This window comes from Vulpes lagopus, chromosome 4, assembly GCF_018345385.1.
Source record: "Vulpes lagopus strain Blue_001 chromosome 4, ASM1834538v1, whole genome shotgun sequence".
Classification (NCBI taxonomy): Eukaryota; Metazoa; Chordata; class Mammalia; order Carnivora; family Canidae; genus Vulpes; species Vulpes lagopus.
Window position 1 is genome coordinate 53,557,515 of NC_054827.1, and position 19,502 is coordinate 53,577,016.

Below are 19,502 nucleotides of genomic sequence, written 5' to 3' on the forward strand. Positions count from 1 at the left end.
ATTTTTATAAATTTATTTATGATAGTCACACACACACACACACACACACACAGAGAGGCAGAGACATAGGCAGAGGGAGAAGCAGGCTCCATGCACCGGGAGCCCGATGTGGGATTTGATCCTGGGTCTCCAGGATCGCGCCCTGGGCCAAAGACAGGCGCCAAACCGCTGCGCCACCCAGGGATCCCTACAACTGATTTTTTAATTGTAACTATATATTCTTATGGATAATGTTAGGAGAGAATTGATATCCTTGTTTGTTGATTCCACCTTTCTATTTGTTTACATTTCTTTTATGTTTCTTAGGAATATTTTGAAGTTTTCTTTATGTAAATCTTGACCTTCTCAGCTTTATTCCTAGTAATGTATTATATTTCTTTGCTGTTGAAGCTTTTGTAAATGGGCTCCTTCTCATCCATCACTTCTTTTAATTGGAACCTTTGGTATGTGTGAAGATTTTGATATCTGAGTATAAATTTCATAGCCAGCCATGTTACTGAGTTACCTTACTGTTTCTTAGTTTATCTTCTTGACTTTTCCAAATATACAATCAAGTTATTTGAAATTAAGGTTAATTTTTTCATATCTTCACTTCTAATATTTTACACCTGCATTTTTGGCTCTTGTCTAATTGCATTGGCTAACATGCCAGAAGTTTTAATTCATTTACTCAGACTTGGAGAAGTATATACATTTAAATTGAAGGTATGCCATTTCATGAAACGTAATCTGTGATCCATCTCTTCACCAGGAGCACAGAGAAGGTGAAACTCTAAAAAGAGGGTCTGAGCAAAAGGAAAATCTGGACCAAGGAAGTCCTGTATAAACTCTGAGCCCACAGGCAACAATCCCTTCCCAATTAATCACATTGCCTCTAGGAAGTGCAAAAACCGATACTAATGTCTTTGCTGACCTCTTCTGGCTAATATGAAATCAGTCAGAAGATGGCAGATTTGATAATTTTTCCTAAGAGTTTTCCTGGACTGTCTGTCTGAAAAGATTTTCCAATATCCCAAAAGTAAATTTTTTTTAAAGATTTTATTTATTTAATTGAGAGAGAATGCCAGAGACAGATCATGAGCAGGGGGAGAAGAGAAGAGGGAGAAGCAGACTCCCCGCTGAGCAGAGAGCCTAACATGGGGCTCTGACCTGAGCCAAAGGAAGAAGTTTAACTGACTGAGCCAGCTAGGCACACTCAGAAGTTATTTTTAAATTCCATACTTTTCCTTAATTTCCCTGTCTCTTTCTTTTCTTGTCTTTTTAATAAAACTTCCAAATCTTTAGCTCCCCCTTTCCTCCTTCAGATTTTTGGCTGTTTCCACATCCCTGTATCCACAAATATTATCCCTGACTATTTCTGTACTCCAAACTCATTCAATCCTTGGAATAGGGCAATTGGGAAGTCCATGCTCACCTTGGTTGGAGCAGTTTCACTGGACAATGGGGAGAAGAATCCATCTTGCTGTGGGTGAATAAGTGAATAGAAAGTATGGAAGTAATAACAATGGGTGTGTAATTCTATTTCAGGAAACTTGGCTGCAGAGGAAAGATAAGATTGAATGGTAATTTAATGGTTAAGAAAGAAGAAAAAAGCATATTCATTCATTCATTCATTCATTCATTCATTCATTGTCTAGAGTGTGAAGTAGCCATGCAAATGCACCTCTAGTATCTCTAATAGCAGGGTGTGTAACTGATGAACAGCCCCAGCTGCTGTGCTCTGAAAAGCTTTTCATGCTGCGTTGTAGCATCACATAGCTACTCCCCACTGATGATTGTGGATGGCAGGGTACTAAAGCAGGTCCGTTCCTGGGACATTTAGGACAGCTCAAATGGGTGAGTTAGGTTCAAGAATAACCCAACGCTTTGTTGAACTTTATTAGGATGGTGCTACTGTGTCAGACTTTGTCACCCAACCTTCTCACCTGCCCTCTCTCCTTCACAATGCTCATACTTGCATGACGATCTAATGGCTCTCCCTAACTTCCCAGCCCCAGGATTCCTCTCTTTTCTTTCTCATAGACATTTTCCCTAAGAAATTTCTTGGACTTCGGATACTGCTTTGTGTCTACTTCTAGGAGGACCCAGTCCAACACAGTGGAATGACATTGAGCGGGTTTGAAGAATAAGAACAAGGATGGAAGAAGAAAACTTGATTTCCCTTTATTTTTTCTGCAGATTCTGCTCCAGACTTTCTAGTTTTTGTGTATCTGCCAGCCATATGTCCAGCTACCTTATCACAGCTCTACTACATTCTCTCTATGGGATCCCTGACCTTGTCCCAACTCTGAACTTTCCATCTAGCTTTCAACCTAAGAAAACCAAAGTCACCTAAGTAAAATTGGTGCACTCCAAGGCGGGCAACATCATACCTTCCCATGGTTTTGCTTCTGTTGGAGAAATGTTGCTCATTTTCATAACATATTGAAAGGGTCCTTTTTCTTGTCCTAGAACTTCAAAGGCCAAAACTCAGGAAATAGGTATTAATGTACCACAAAATTGAAAGGAGAAATACCAGACACCATTCTGCAAGACTTACTAAAAATGGAATGACCTAGAGTGCCTAGGAGGCTTAGTTGGATAAGGGTCCAACTCCTGGTTTTGGCTCAAGTCATGGTCTCAGGGTCATGGGATCGAGCCCCACAGCAGGCTCCACACTCAGCAGGGAGTCTGCTTCTCTCCCTCTCTCTTTCTCTCCCTCTGCCCCTCCTCCTGCTCATTCTCTCTCTTTAAAATAAATAAATGAAATCCATTTTTTAAAAAATGGAACGACCTTCATTATACCACCAAGCCAGGCTATAAAAACAAAAGACAAGTAGTTTCTAGTGGGAAGACATTCAAAGGGGTAGAGTTTGGTAGTCCTTGCTCTGCCCACCCCAACAAACCCTAGGTAGGTAAAGGTACTCTCCAAGGTGACACCACCATAGAGATAAGAAATGAAGGAGTAGTGTGTTATTTATTCTATTCCTTGATTGGATGCAAAACCCCACAGACCCACCCTAGTGCCACTAGAGGAGCAGCATGGTGATAAAATTCTAGGAAGAAATGAACACCTCTCCTCAGAGTTTGAGAGAACAGAGAGAGCTTTGCCTCATCACAGGTGGGGATGATAACAAGCCTGCATTCCTATCATTGATACGGCAAAAGGGGCATATAGATACAGAAGGTATGAGCCACCTTGAAGATTCCTGGTCAAAGAGGGCTACCTCCTTGCCTGAGGACACTCTGACACTGAGAGGCTCTAAGTTGAACAAGCAGAGGAGGAATTGGAGGGAGAGTCACTAAGCAATGTGAAATATATAAGAATATATAAGAATGTACCCAATGAAAACCCCTGCCCCACAAAGGGGATCAGTAGGTACAGAAAAGGATGATCAGCTCCAGGCAAGATATAAGGACTGCAGTCCCTTTCCCTAACCTCTTCTTCCCTATCCTGACACCAGAAGACTCAGGGCAGAGATGGAGAATTGGAGGAGACCAGCAAGAAGGGGTGAGAGAGCAAACCATTCCTGTCTCCACCTGCAGGTCTCTGAGGTTCAGGTCAGACATGACCAGGGGAGAAGAAAAACTTTAAATGAGATGAAACATTGAAGTTCTAATATAGACTAGGATGCATGGTTTAGCACCTAATAATAGGTCTTCATGAACAATATGAAGCTGTTTTTGTAAGAAAAGTGACTGGAAAATTGTAGGATCTACCCTAAAAGTCACACAGAAGAAGGGAAGAGAGATCTGATGGAGCATGTCAGAAGCAAAGGTTGAGAGAAAAATAAAGCCATTTCTTATTTCTATCCTATTAAATTTAGCTCCTTTAATAATTTGGCTACACGCATGTTGAGATGTCTTTATACAAAAAGGCAGGGATTAAAAGGACCAGCTTAACCAAGTTAATCAAAGTGTAGTTGGGCCCTTTCAAGGGAGCCCTAGGTATATTATTCCTAAGTCATGACATTCTTTAGGGAGAAGGATCTTCTAGTACTAGGAATTCCTCTAATTTTGTGGGCAGTCTAACTGTGTGGCCCTCATGGGTCACTGTAATTTCTAAAGCCATAGGGCTCAGACAAGGGAATAGTCAGATTCCCTCTTCTTTCAATCTCCAGAAGCATTCTTTGTGACTTGTTTCTGGTACCACAAAACCAACCATATTCATTCTGATTTGGCCAAAGCTATATATATTTAGGAATATGAAAAGCATACTGTTCTACTTAATTATCATGTATAATTTTAAATATTAGCTAGTTATGATAAATTAATGGTTGCTTGGCAACCATTTTGAAAGGAAGAACTCCATTACTCTTCAAATCAGAACAGCAAGATTTGCGGAAACATCCTGAGTTCTGTTGAATTCTTTATGATGGAACCAAACCCTGGGACAGACAAAGGGGAAAACAAGGGAACACTCACATTTTACAGCTTAGTTAATTTTAGGAGAGTAGAGAGGAAGTAAATTGCATCTCATCTCCTAGCTTGGGTTAGAACTGCCCAATTTGAGAACAAGTACTAATTAGCTGAAAGTAAAGCTCAGCTGTGACTTGGCTAAAAATGGGATCTCTTGCAAAAATGCACTGTAAAACTGAGTGCGGTGAATCTGATTCACTTTGCATGTGAAAACTGGACTCATACTGACAAAACAACATGTGGGGAAAGAGTTTTAGAGCATTTTCAAAAACTTTAAGGCATTTGGTTGGAGAAATGACCAGCTAGCTTTCCCATAATACATCCAGAAATAAAATCCAGACTGGCATTTTTGGCTCAGACTCTTTTGATGAGGGTATCTCCAGATAACATTAACCTGACTGGCTAAGAGTCAATCTAATAACCAAGAAAAGGATCTGGGAATAAGAACAACATTTTTTTTTTAATAAAAGAAAGAGATGGAAAACAGACTCTGGATAATTTGGAAGCTTTTCAAGTCGGTTTTGGGAATCCATACAAACTCTGGAGAAAATTTAAGCATTCATTCTAAAGCTTACATTAGCAGTCACTCAAAACTATTCAAATGACTGAATGGTGAATTAACAGACGTTTTATTTTGAAAATCCTCTATACTTAACTTTTGACTGAATTGCAAATTCTATTGGAGCAAGCAAGGTAGTTGTGATTAAGATGTTTAAATTAGCCTTTTGTGACTTTCTGCATTAGCCATACAATTACAATTTCCTATAATGTTGGAGGCGTAATAAATTGATGTTAACATTTGGTCATCATGCACATGGATAATATACCCTGAAAAGATATAGAAGATGCTGGCAAGAGAGGCATGCCTTAAGGCAGAGGAACTGGATGGCTGGGAAGGGAGGGAGATTGCTTTCAACTTGCTCTTTTTGTTTTGATTTGATTTTTTACTTTTTGTTTTGATTTGATTTTTACTTGCTCTTACAATTCTGTACTTTTTGAACTTTATACCACGTGAATTTATTAATAATTCAACAAAGAAATACAATTTAAAATAAACATTAAAATTAAATTTTAAATGCATGTAGTTCAAAGAAAAGCGATATGAATATGTATTGGAAAGAACAGGATCTAGAATTACAGTCCTGGATTTGAATCCCATCTTATCTTTTGGGTACTTAGGACAGCATGGGCAAGTTCTTCAGCATCTCTGCTTCTCCTTTTTCCTTAGCCTTAACCTGGGGCACAACACTTCATTTACGTGGTAGTGATGAAGATGGAGGCAGCAAAGTCCCCATGACACACCTGCTCCATGGTGTGGACTTCACAGGCTGTGGTTACATAATTAATAGCACTCATTATATCCATAAAAACAGGTTAAATTCTACCACCCATAATCCCCACAGAGACCATAAACCTGGTTAAATATGTATCTGAGAACTTGGTTTTCTCAGGCATAACAATCTGGGTTTTATAGTTCTAACTATGACCCCAGTATTTGTCCCTAGGTCCTCAGGTCTTCTGGAGGGAATCAATATAACATTGAATCCTCTTCATTTATTCTAATTTCTTCAGGCCATAATTCAATCTAGCTCTTTTTTTTATCTTTATTTTTCAAAGATTTTATGTATTTATTCATGACAGACAGAGAGACAGAGAGAGGCAGAGACACAAGTCGACTCCAGGCAAGGAGCCCGATGCGGGACTCGATCCCTGACCCGGGATCATGCCCTGAGACGAAGGTGGACGCCCAACCGCTGAGCCACCCAGGCGTCCCTCAATCTAGCTTTGAACAATTAGTTCAGTTCTGTTTTCCTATTCATGGAAATACACACTGTTGTCATTCTCAGGTAGTGAGTCTCTCTGTCGACCTCCCTCAATTTTTGAAAATCTGTGCTTCAGGAATGTCTATTTTCAAGTTTTCAAAAAAAAAAAAAATCCCCCCCCATTTTCTTTCCCTTTTCTTTTTTCTCTTCTTTTCTATCTTATCTCCCTCTCTCCCTCCATTCTTTCATTCTTTCTTCCTTCCCTACTCCAGAAAATGAACATACTCTCTGGTTCTCACTTTTTCTTAGGATCCCTGACAGCTCCCAGGTATCACCGCTGAATCATTCAGAGCCGCCACTAGGTGGAGGTGTAGACACATTACTGAGAAGGTGCACACCTGTGAGGCTTGGTTAATCGCGGTCTCTGAAGGTTCTGGTTCTGGATTTGAAAAGGTGGGTGGTAACAGTAGTTATTTATTAATATTAATTTACTTGAAAAAATGAGATAAATAGGGATCCCTGGGTGGCGCAGCGGTTTAGCGCCTGCCTTTGGCCCAGGGCGTGATCCTGGAGACCCAGGATCGAATCCCACGTCGGGCTCCCTGCCTGGAGCCTGCTTCTCCCTCTGCCTATGTCTCTGCCTCTCTCTCTCTCTCTCTCTGTCTGTGTGACTATCATGAATAAATTTTAAAAAATGAGATAAATAGAATGAAGATACCTATAATCAAGCAGAAACTATCTCAACCAAAAGGCTTCTCATATCACCTCTGATCTCTCTAGTCAAGAGCATTCAGATTTTAGTTAATAAGGACCCGAATCTCAGCACATTTGCCTTTCCGTTTCAGTCATCCCATAATGTGCTCCTCTGTGCACCTCATATTCACACGTCTCTATAAAGTGCACGGTGCCTTTTTGCACACTGTGAAGGACTTCAAGGTGCATACTTTGTGTGCGTTATTGGTCTACAGGTCACAAACAACATAAACCAATGTGACCAGCTCGAGAGAGGCAGCACGCAGGACTTCAGTTGCAGGACTCTTAAATGGTAACAAATTATGAAAACCCTCTACCTGACACTAAAAGTTATAAAAATGGATTGTTTTAAAATCCCTCAGTTGAGAAAATTCATACCAAACTGCCAAATCAGCAATGTTTCTCAACGGGTGAGCATTTCCTTTATCAGAGCAGCAACTGCATACATTTAAACTTAGCCCTATGTTGTGCTATATGTTGGCAAATCGAACTCCAATAAAAAATACACAAAAATTTAAAAAAATAAATTTAGCTCTATTATTGCTGCAGTGTGTTGGTGACGGTTGGTGTGCATGCATATTTGCAAGCACCCTGCAATAACACTGGTCGGGAAGGAAGCACCAGGGTGGTGCTTTGGCACCAGATAGGCTCAAGTTCAAATACAACCTCTGTCCCTTTCAAGATGTGTTTCTTAACCTACGTGGGCCTCCTACTCTTCATCTGTAAAGTGAAGATAATAACTTTTTCTTAGCAAGGCCGTTGTGAGGATGACAAACAATGTATTCAGAGTCATCAGCATGAGATCTGGTGCTGTGTTCTCAGCAACAGTGGTATTTGTTACCAAACAGTAAATTTCACTCTTAATGCAGTTTTGCTCTATCTGTGATATTTAAAGACATTTTTTATCCTTTCCTATCAGACCCCAGGTTTTCTGTCCTATTTGTCAGCCAACTGAATTAGTTGTCTCAGGATTTTGCCTGCATTTACTCTTCCCAGCTGGACCAGCCCAGCCTCTGTTCCAGGCCCTGCCTCCATGAATCTTCCCTTGGCTTCTACATGGAGTCATCTTTTTGAACATCAAGTACGTTCCTTTGTACACAGTCAAATCCCCTGGTACCTCTTTTCCTTTACATGTTTCATGATCTTAAGTCATCTTGATATCTATTCACCATCTATCCTCCATCTCCTTCATCTCTCCAATTTCCTATTCAAAATTACACTTTTAACTCAAGAGGAAAGAACCATCATTATAACCCGCAAGTAAGTAAGAGATTGGCCAATTTATCATATCACTAAATGTGGTCAATCTTTTCCTAATTCTTTTTTGTTTTTCAGTCTCCCTAAACTTCTAACACCATACTTGTGCACACCAATTTTTTTCAATGAGTTCACTTGGATAATTCACCCCATAGTTCAGTGAGGTCTACCAGACAGCTTACATGATGTCTCCACACATAATATTCTAGAAGCACGGCTTCATCAGCACCACCTTCCTCTCTTAAGAGGCCCCAAATCACCACCACAACATTTTTGGTCTCCTTTTTTCTTAATGTGGCCTGGCCCTCAAGTGTCTTACTTATAAAGAAAAAGCTCATACACTTAGAAAGAACAGAACAGCAGTCACTAAGCTTGTCAGGTAGATGTCATCTCTGTACCGTGGCCCCCAGCCTCCTGTGCCCATCACATCTGGCCTGCTCTCTGAGAAATGGTTCATCCTAACCTGAGTCCGTACTCCTGCCTATAGATCATTCAACAGACCCCTTCATCTACCGTCATCTGTTTTTCTTTCTTTTGTATTTTAGCTATACTTCTGCTCCCTGGAGAATTCTTTCTAAGATTTGACCATGAATCTTTCCTGATTTCCACTGATTTCTAAGCAATCTAAAGAATTTTCAGTGAATATTATCAGAAACCTATACTTTGCCTTGTACCTTTTGCTCCTCAGTCCACTTTCTGCCTTATAATTTGTCAGACCCAAGTTTAATTTCTGGCATGAAGACTGACTATCTATGAAAGGCATAGAAAATCGCAGTTCCATCTTTGGCATGGATTGAGGATTTGGTATGTACCTGTTCCTTTAAATATCATATTTTAAATTTTCTCCAGTCTCCTCAGAGGTCAGTCAACCCTGTAATAATCAGAGAGGCTGGATATCTGACCAGAAATGGTAGAGCAGAGACTTAAGCCTAATAATGGTCATAAATTTCATGTTTCTCCATTAATCATCTTCCAAAGCAAGAGAGGAATCAGGAAAAGAATCTAGGCTCCTGGGAAAGCTTTTCTTCTGCATTTATAGCTTCTCTAACTGGAGCAATTTTCAGCTCACATCTTGGAGTGTTCCAAAAAGCTCTAGGAAAATAGAAATAGAAAATAGAAATAATATAATCTGGCAGAAGCCAGTTATTTTCTAGAATCCAAACTCCTAAGGCGGAAGTATCTGCTTACAAGATGGCCTTTTGAACCACCTAACAGTTGATTGAACACCAAGTGGATCTACTCTGAAACGTCTGTTAACATAACTAGGAATACATGCCGGGAGATTAACCTTGAAGGTAGTCAGGCCCAATTGAAAAAGAGTATAAAAACAAAGGGGAGAGAAAAATAAAACAAGACAAAATTAGAGAGAAAGAGAGAGACAAACCATAAGAGACTCCTAAGCATCGGGAACAGAGGGTTGCTGGAAGGGAGGGGGTGGAGGGGGATGGGGCAACTAGGGGATAGACATGAAGGAGGGTATGGATGTAATGAGCACTGGGTGTTATGTAAGACTGATGAATCCCTGAACTCTACCTCTGAAGCTAATAATACACCATATGTTAATTAAATATAAATTTTAAAAATAAATAAAAATTAAAATCAATCATGGATTAAAAAAGGGATTTCCCATTTTCTGCCTGATAATACTCACTTTTCTTTTCAAACATGAAATCAAATATGATTGATTCTGAGAATCATTCCTTTATTTTACTTCCTCCTGACTGAGTTGGAGGTTCTCTATGCTGACACACACCCCTGTGCATGACTCTGTGAAGGACCCTATCACAATGTGCTGCTCCGTGACTCAACCCTTCCCTCCTTATACTGTGAACTCTTTGATGGAAGATCCTGGACCTCATCTCTGAATTCTCAGTGCCTAGCATATGGCCTGATGTAGAATGAGTGTTCATTTGCAATTTGTGTGTGTGAAAGATGGAGAGAGGGAGGGAGAGATGGAGGAGCAGAGAGAGTTTGGAAATTGGAAGGATGGAAGAGGACAGGAAAGGATAAGGGAGAAAGAGAAAAATGGAGAAACAAACAGAGGAGCAAAAACTAAAAATAGATGAATCCAGTGAAACTGCTGTGAGATATTTGGATCCAAACTCCATTAATTACCTTCCTCTCACATGTTTCCCTAATAAGAAAGCATTGATAGTGCTTTACATCCCTTAGTATAAGCTTCAATTCATACTATATTCTACAGCTCTTATCTGAGTCCACTTTCTCTAGGGATGGTTACCCAAGTAAATGACTGTAGGCTTTAGGGGCAAGTCTGGGGAAAGCATATTTAATATACTTGCTGTGGTATCACAGGGTCCTACTTCTGGTGCTTCACACTCTTTTATTTGATGATACTGGAGCTGAGAGCTGGTTCAAATCTGGAGATGGGGCAAAGGGATCATGACTCCACTAGAGTAGCTGATCTGAGCCTTCTCCTTCATTCTTGATTTCTCTCAATTACATACACAAAGCAATACTCTTAATGGTTGCCTATATATCCTACCCCGTGAACACCGTGTTCTATTTTCCATATCCAAAGGTGCAGTTCAAAGTCCTGTTTGCCATTTTGACCTTGCTATTTAATAGAGGAAGTATGTGCACTTTGCATCAGTTAAATGCTGTCATGCAACCTCTCCTATTCTGGTTCCCCTCTCCTATTCTGGTTACCATTAGGAAGTCCAGTTCTGTAATGGCATCTCCTAACAACAGCCTCAGCTGATGTCCTCCCTAACCATATTATTTTTATCATCTTGCTGAGCAGAGTATCCTCCAGGCCTGCCTCCCAAGCAGTATGGCCAACTGGTAGGTTTCTCAGTCTAATTTAGTGGCCCCATTACACATTTCTACATTTCCAAGCCTTTTAATCACTACCTTCTGAGTCTTTGAAGGTAATTTTTAGCATTTCTACTTAATTTAATAAAGGCTATCACTTTTTTCAAAATTCTGTGGATCAGAAAACAATATATATTAGACCTTTTCCCCAGGACTCTTGCCAAGGTTTTAATTCTGCATGATGGGGGAATGGCTCCATATCAACAAACACTCTTTTCATCAGATTTGAGTTCCAACCACCCTTTTGATCCATCACCCTCTAGACTCACTCCTGGACAGGCTCTTCCAGTGCCTGCTAGTGCCTGCTAGTCAGTTCTTGCAGAAAATTTGATAGGTATCACTCTTCTGTTAGCAGTTAAACTCTTCCCTAGGTATGTGAATATTAAACCTAATTTATGAATCTGATGGAAGGAGAAAAGATAGATGCAGATCCTGAGGAAGATAGCATTGTCTTATAAGGCCTTTGCCTTAACTGAGAGCTCTGACAGTCCTAAAGAAAGGGAAGGAGCATATCTTCCAAAAGGGGAGTGTGTCATTTCTGTAGATCAAGAGAGCTCAGAGGAATCTGGGTATTCAAAGTTTTCAACTATGTCTACCCAGAAATCATCATACTGAGACTGAGGGTCCCACTCATTCCCCATCAGGGCCCTGGCTTTGGAGTAGGAGAGCTGCAAGCCTTCTTTGAAATTACATTACTTTTATAATTAAATTCTGTATCTGTTCTTCACTCTGTCAGTCCTCTGACTACAGAGAGTGAGTATATCTTTAATGTTGCCAACAAGGGCCCTGGGAGTCTCACACTTAGCTTTAAATAGAGCTGAGCCTGCCATTTTCTGTCCTCAACTATGGCACTTCACAAATTCTATAGTCCTTACAGCTACTATTTTCCATGAACCTCTCAGATACTTAGTCTACCAGACTGAAAAATCTTAACAATTGTGTTTGATATATCATTGTAATCATTCTAGGGTCTATCTAAACAGCCAGTGACTGACATCTGACCAAAAAGTGATCCACCTCCAGACTCCCCTCATTTGTGTCTACTTTCAAGACTACCTCCAATACCAACTGCTTTAGACTGGATTCCTTAGAAATGACAGAGAAAAGCCCAGTGGCTCAGCAGTTTAGCGCTGTCTGCAGCCCAGGGCCTGATCCTAGAAACCCAGGATCGAGTCCCACATCAGGCTCCCTGCATGGAACCTGCTTCTCTCTCTCTCTCTCTCTGCCTCTCGTTCTCTCTCTCTCTCTCTCTGTCTCATTAATAAATAAATAAATAAAATCTTTGGGAAAAAAATAAATGACCTAAGACAAGGATTTCTGAGAAAATGATTTATGGTGGGAGTGCTCTCTGAAAGGAAAAATGAGGGAAGCAGAGCAGTACAAGGAAAGAAGGCTAATCAAAGATGTGGTCTCAACTGGGGACTAGTTCAGCCTGGGACTTTCGACAAAAGAATTGCTCTATAGGGATGCCTGGGTGGCTCAGGAGTTGAACGTCTGCCTTTGGCTCAGGGCATGATCCCAGGATCCGGGATCGAGTCCCACGTTGGGGTCCCCGCGAGGAGCCTGCTTCTCCCTCTCCCTCTGCCTATGTCTCTGTCTGTCTCTGTGTGGGTCTCTCATGAATAATAAACAAATCTTGTAAAAGAAAAAAGAATTGCTCTATACAGTTGGTCTTGTATTGAGACTAATTGAATGGCTTTTTGTATCTCTGTGTCAGTCAGTCTTTCTCTGAGAAGGGTAGCTATAAAACTCCTGCATGAGGGGACTCCTGTCCAGCCATGGGCAATTTTCTAAAGGAGCAGTTGGCTGCACTCAGCTTTCATGGTAGCAAGGGGGTGGCTGTAGTCAGCTGGTAGAGGAGATGCTGAGTAGGGCTCCAACACTCCCACTTCCACAACTTCCAAAAAGTCACTTAAGAGAAGACATACTTTTTTTTATATCTAGTGAGAGAGAGATCTCATATACAAATGGAATTGTCCTAAGTAACTAGAGAGAAGATTCCAACAATAAGCAAATTTCAAGGGAGCTACAAATAAATTATTTAACTGCTTCTGTGTATAGGGTTAGAACCAGATTAATCTTTATAAAATTAGAACAGTTTTTGTTGTCTTCAGCACAGTTGTTAACATCCTGTTCTCAAAAAATGAATAGAAGGTAAAAGTTTTTTTTTAAGTTTAATCCTACTCTCTTAATTCTAGAAAAGAGAAGCCTCTATTTAGTGGTAAAGAAGAGAAAACAGATTTAAAAACTGGTAAATTTTCAAAAAAATGGTATTTAGTGCTAAGCATATGGAAAAAAATGCCTGGAAGTCTAGAGAAATAAAGAGAACATTGGTATCCATGGGTGATTTTGTGGAAATGTGTTTTAAACTGTGCACATTCATAGCCTTGAGATTATAGAAAATAAATTTAGGAGAGAAGGTAGTGAAAAAATGTTTCACCAAGACTGGACTGTCTCATCATGCTAAGAACAATGGCCAGGAGATAGGGGATTATCCCTCATACAAATATATGGTATGGTATGGCTAGAAGACCAAAGGTCAGCAATGTAAAAAACAGTTGTAAGATTTTAAAACACTTCAAAAATATAAAGGATCAAGGTGATTATTGTTTTCTGTTAAATCCAATAATGTATATATCTAGTGTAGACACTCTAAGATCAAGATACAACAGCCTACCACTAAAGGAATTGAAAACATCTGGTTCATGAAAGGCAACAAAATACCCCCAACCCAGCTCAACTTCCTCATCATATTAACTGAACCCCCTCAAACTTACAACTGGACCAAAGAAGGAGTTTGCCTATTGCCAAGCATAAAGAGTATTTACCTCAGACTCAAGTGTTCTACATACAGTGTACAGCATGTGTATCACACACACACACACACACACACACACACACACACGAAAAACAACCCATTTTTAAGAGAATAAGTAAAGTAAGTAAACTCAGAACAGATCCAGATGTTGGAACTATCAGTGAGAGACTTTAAAACAATTATGATTGACAGGGGAACTCTGCAAACTGACTGGCTAGTTAAACAAGCATAATTTGTGGGAATTATAATTTTAAAGGCCATTTAAAGTCCCTGGAATTTGTTCTAAAGGCATATAGCAAATGAAGAAATGTTTATTCAAGAGAATCTGGCAAGAATAGCAAGAATCTGTGACACTTGAACTATGACCCAACATCTTCCTTCCCCTTCCCAATTCAATATGATAGAAACCCCACTGCAGACAGGTACAACCAAGAAGAGTGGGCTCCCTTACCCCCAGCTCCAAGTGAAGGGCTACAGTATTTTCCCAAAAGGAGCAGAGGTCTGTATTTCTCCCTCTTCCTCCCCCACAACTACATGTTGCAGAAGCTAATTTCCAGGACAGCAGAGGAAGTGGGTTTAGGATTCCCTGCTTCTACTCCATTTATAGAGCAGAGGCTCTACCTCAGGAGCAGCACACTGAAAATATGAGGGCCCAAATCACACTTCCTCAAACTAACTCATAGGGCAGAAGTTTCAAAACAAGATAGGCAAGTCAAGAAGTTAAAAAACTATTGCTATTGTCCAGCACCCTGCAACTAAAGCAGGGGTATCACTTAGAAAGGATTGCGCCACTGTCCCTAATCCCAATTACAAAGTCATGGCTCATATATTTTTCCTAAATATAGAGCCAGGTCTGAAGGAACTGACTATTTGAAAGAGGATGAGGAGGTTCTAGCCTAAGGGCACTTTCAAAAACAATAAAGGTTTTGATAGTGAACAAAGGAGGAATCTGGTAACTTCATAAGGGATAGAAAGAAAAGTATAGGGAAACTAGTTTAACAGAGGGAAACAAAGAAAGAGCTAAGAAATTAATTCCTAGGGTCAGAATAAATGTCAAACTCTGACCTCAAAAATCACCTCTGTAAAGGAATCCGAAATTAATTGGATCAGACTATGGAGCAATTTATGCCCCAGGACATTGTTAAAGATAATAAAAGAATTAGCCAGCAATCAGTAGAGCCTAATAACTGTAATAATAATAATCAGGGAAACAGTCAGACAAAGAATCCTGTTAAAATCAGTGTTACATCAGGGAGAATGTATATATGCTTAAAACTGTGGCCTCTAAGGAGTGACACTAGAGGGTACACCTTGCCAGGGAAATGGACCTCACTAAAATAGTCCAGCCAGGACACTAAATAAATCAGCAAGCAAACAAACTATAGCACCAAGCCCCTGAGATGGGGTATCAGTATCCGTAGTGTTTCATAGACTTCAAAGTAGTGATATAAATATGTTCAGAAAACCAAATGAAAAATGCTTAAAGAAGTAAAAGCAGATATGTTGGCAAAGGTTCTTCACATAAAGAAGATAAACAAAGAGATCAAAAAATTTTTTAAAAACATCAGATGGAAAGGCAAGAGTTGAAAAGTGAAATTAAAAATTGAGTAGAAGAGCTCAACAGTAGAATTTTTTATAGAAAAATAAATTAGTAAACCTGAAGACAGATCAATAGGAATTATGCAACACAAAAAATAGAGAGAAAAAAAATGAAGAAAAATGAACAAGGCTTCAGAGAAATATGGTACTCCATTAAGTTCACCAGCATATATGTAAGGAGAGCACTAGAAGCATAGAAGAGATACAAAGAATAGTAAAAAAATACCTGAAGAAATGACTGCTAAATATTTTCTAAACTTTAATACTATAATATACACATCCAAAAAGGTGAATGAAATCCAAGTAAAGTAAATTTAAAGAAATCCACAAACTAAGGTACTAAATGTACTTCAATGGTACATTTTCTAAAAACCAAAGAAAAAAATTCAAAGCAGCAAGAGAAAAACTTTTCATGCATAAGAGAACCCCAATAAGGTCAACTGCTGACTTCTCATTGAAACATTTAATACCAGAAGGCAATGGGATTATATATTCAGAGTGCAGAAAGAAAAAAAAAACATGGTCAATAACTATATTGTACACCGGAAATTAATATAGCATTGTGTGTAAACTATACTTAAATAAATACATACATACATACATACATACACACATAGTAAATCAAGAATCTTATATCCATAAAACTATCTTTCAAAACTGAAAGCAAAAGAGACATTTCCAGATAAACTAAAACAGAGATTTTATGGCTATTACTCTCCTCTTAAAAGAAATACTAAAGAGGGGAACCTTGGTGGCTCAATCGGTTGAGTGTCCAAATCGTGATTTTTGGCTCAGGTTGTGATCTTGGGGCCTTGGGATCAAACCCCAAGTTGGGTTCCATATTCAGCAGAAAGTCTGCTTGGAACTCTCTCTCCCCTTCTCCCTTTGCCCCTCCTCCCTATATTCTCTCTCTTTTTCTCTAAAATAAATAAAATAAAACTTTTTTAAAAAGAAGTACTGAAGAAATCTCTTCCAATTAAAATAAAATGATTCCAGACAGTAATTAGAATTCATATATATGCAAAGAAATAGCACTGGTAAAGGTAATTCTATAATGATAAAAGATAGTACAAATGCATATTTCTTCCCCTGCCATCTTTAACTGATTTAAAAAGCAACTATATAAAATAATAAGTACATATTGTTGAGTGGATAACATAAAGAAATGTAATATATTTGCCAGTAATAGCATGAAGGAGATGAGTAGAGGCAGAGTTGTTTTGGAGAAAGAAAATGACATCAAATGGCAACTTGAATCTGAGGCAACTTGAATCTCCCAGTTTCTTTAAAATATAAATAAAGTAAAAAAATTAAAAAAAAATAAAAATATGTAAAGTAATAACTGTAACAATGTATTGCTAACTTTGTAACTATATAGACACATATAATAACAGTAAGAAAAGGAGAAAGTGGAGGTAGGTTGGTGCACTGGGTAAATGGGTAATGAGTACTAAGGAGGGAAAATGATATGATGAGCACTGGGTATTATATGCAACTAATGAATTATTGAAAACTACATGTGAAACTAATGATGTACTATGTGATGGCAAATTGAATTTAAAGAAAGAAAAAAGAAAAGGAGGACAGGGACAGGCTACATAAGAGTAATGTTTCCCTAGCTAACTGGCATTGTTAGTATAAATCTAAAGTCAGTTCTAAGTTAAGATATACATGGTGAGCCATGGAGCATCACCTAAAAAAGAATTTTACAAAGTTGGATACTTTAAAAAAAACAATAGATAAAGATATCAAAATAAAAAGCTTTTACAAAGTGAAGAAAACCATCAAAAAAATTGTAAAGGCAACCTACTGAATGGGAGAAGATAGTTGCAAATGATTATCTGACAGGAGGTTAATATCTGAAATATATGAAAAAGATAATACAACTCAGCATAAAAAAAACCCAAATAATCCAATTTGAAAATGAGCAAAGGACCTGAATAGACATTTTCCCAAAGAAGCCATTTAGATGGCCAACAGACACGTGAAAAGATGCTCCACATCACGAAACATTAGGGAAATGCAAATCAAAATACAATGATGTATCACTTCACACATCTCAGAATGGCTAAAATTTAGAAATAAGTGTTGGGGTACTTGAGTGGCTCAGTCAGTTAAGCGTCCTTTTTGAGCTTGATCCCAGGGTCCCACATTGGGCTCCCTGCTCAAAGAGGAGTCTGTTTCTCTTTCTCCCTCTGCTGCTCTCCCTGCTTGTGTTCTCTTGCTCGCTCTCTCTCTGAAATAAATAAGTAAAATCTTTGAAAAAAAATAAAGAAAAAGAAAGAAAGAAAGAAAGAAAGAAAGAAAGAAAGAAAGAAAGAAAGAAAAAAGAAAGAAGAAAGAAAGAAAAAGTGTTGACAAGGATGTCAAAAAAAAGGAATGCTTGTGCACAACTGGTGAGAATATAAATTGGTACAGCCACTGTAGAAAACAGTATGGAGGTTCCTCAAAAAATTAAAAATAGAAATACCATATGATCCAGTAATTCTACTACTGGCTAATTACCAAAGAAAATAAAAACACCAACTAGAAAAGATATATGCATCCTTATGTTTATTGCATCATTATTTACAATAGCCAAGATATGAAAGCAATCCAATAAAAATATACTAAATATACTATATATTGATATATACTATATATATCAATAAATGAATGGATAAAGATGTGGTGTATATATATATATATAATGGAATATTACTCAGTCATAAAAAATGAGCTCTTCCCATTTGAGACAAAATTGATGGACTTAGAGAAAAAGTGAAGTCAGTCAGACAAAGACAAATACCATAGGATATCACTTAAATGTGGAGTCTAAAAAATAAAACAAATGAAAAAACAAACAAAACAATTCATTACTACAGAACAAACTGGTGTTTGCCAGAGGAGAGGTGGGTGGAGAGATGGGTGAAATATATAAACTGAATTAAAGAGCACAAACTTCCAGTTATGAAATAAATAAGTCACAGAGGTGAAAAGCACAGGACAGAGAATACAGTCAGTAATATTGTAATAACATTTATGGTGACTATATTTATTGTGGTGAGCACTGCATAATGTATAGAGTTGTTAAACCAAAATGCTGTACATCTGAAATTAATATATTATTTGTATGTTAATTATACTTCAATTTAAAAATAAAACATTATAATCCAAATAAATAAATAAAATGTCATACCAGTAAATATTCATTTAATGTAAAAATAATATAACTATGATTAATATGTGAAATGATGTAGTGGAAAAGATGACCAACATGGATAAACAAGGAGGAATTTCAGCAGAGAAATAAAAACTATAAGAAAGAATCAAATGAAGATATTATATATTTTTAAAAAACATTGCAAGAGGGTAAAGGAATTCCTTTCATAAGCTCATCGGAAGACTCAACAAAGCTGAAGAAAGAAATCAACAGACTTGAGAATAAGCCATCTCATATATACACAACATAGTTTCCTAAGTTTGCCACCACCTAATTACTTTGACCATAGTATTTTATATTCCCACCAAAAACATATAAAAGTTCCTATCCTCAAGCATTAATGTCAATACTTAGTATTTCTAGAGTTTTACTTTCTTGCAATCAGATGGAAGTGATGGGTTGATGGCTGAGTAAATTTTGGCAAGTAACTTAACCTCCTCAGGCCTTCATTTTCTCATCTGTTAAGTGAACATAATACTCCTAACCTCACAGGTTATGGCCAGGATTGAATAAAAATATGCAGAAATTACAAGGTATTTAGTATGCAATCAATACTTCATTCTTTCAATATATATGATTCCAGGGCATTCAGCAAAATTCTTATACAGTACATGGTCAATATAGAAAAATCAGCCAAATGATATAGGAGTTATATTCTGTATCTATATTAAAAGAATTCCTCATGTTCATTGACAAAATAACAAAGAAGTTAAGAGCAAATGTGTCAAGTTGCATTTCTGTTCTTTTTTGAAAATTCTTTTTTTTTATATTATTTTTATTTTATTTTATTTTTTTTAAATAATTTTTATTTATTTATGATAGTCACAGAGAGAGAGAGAGAGAGAGAGAGAGAGAGAGGGGCAGAGACATAGGCAGAGGG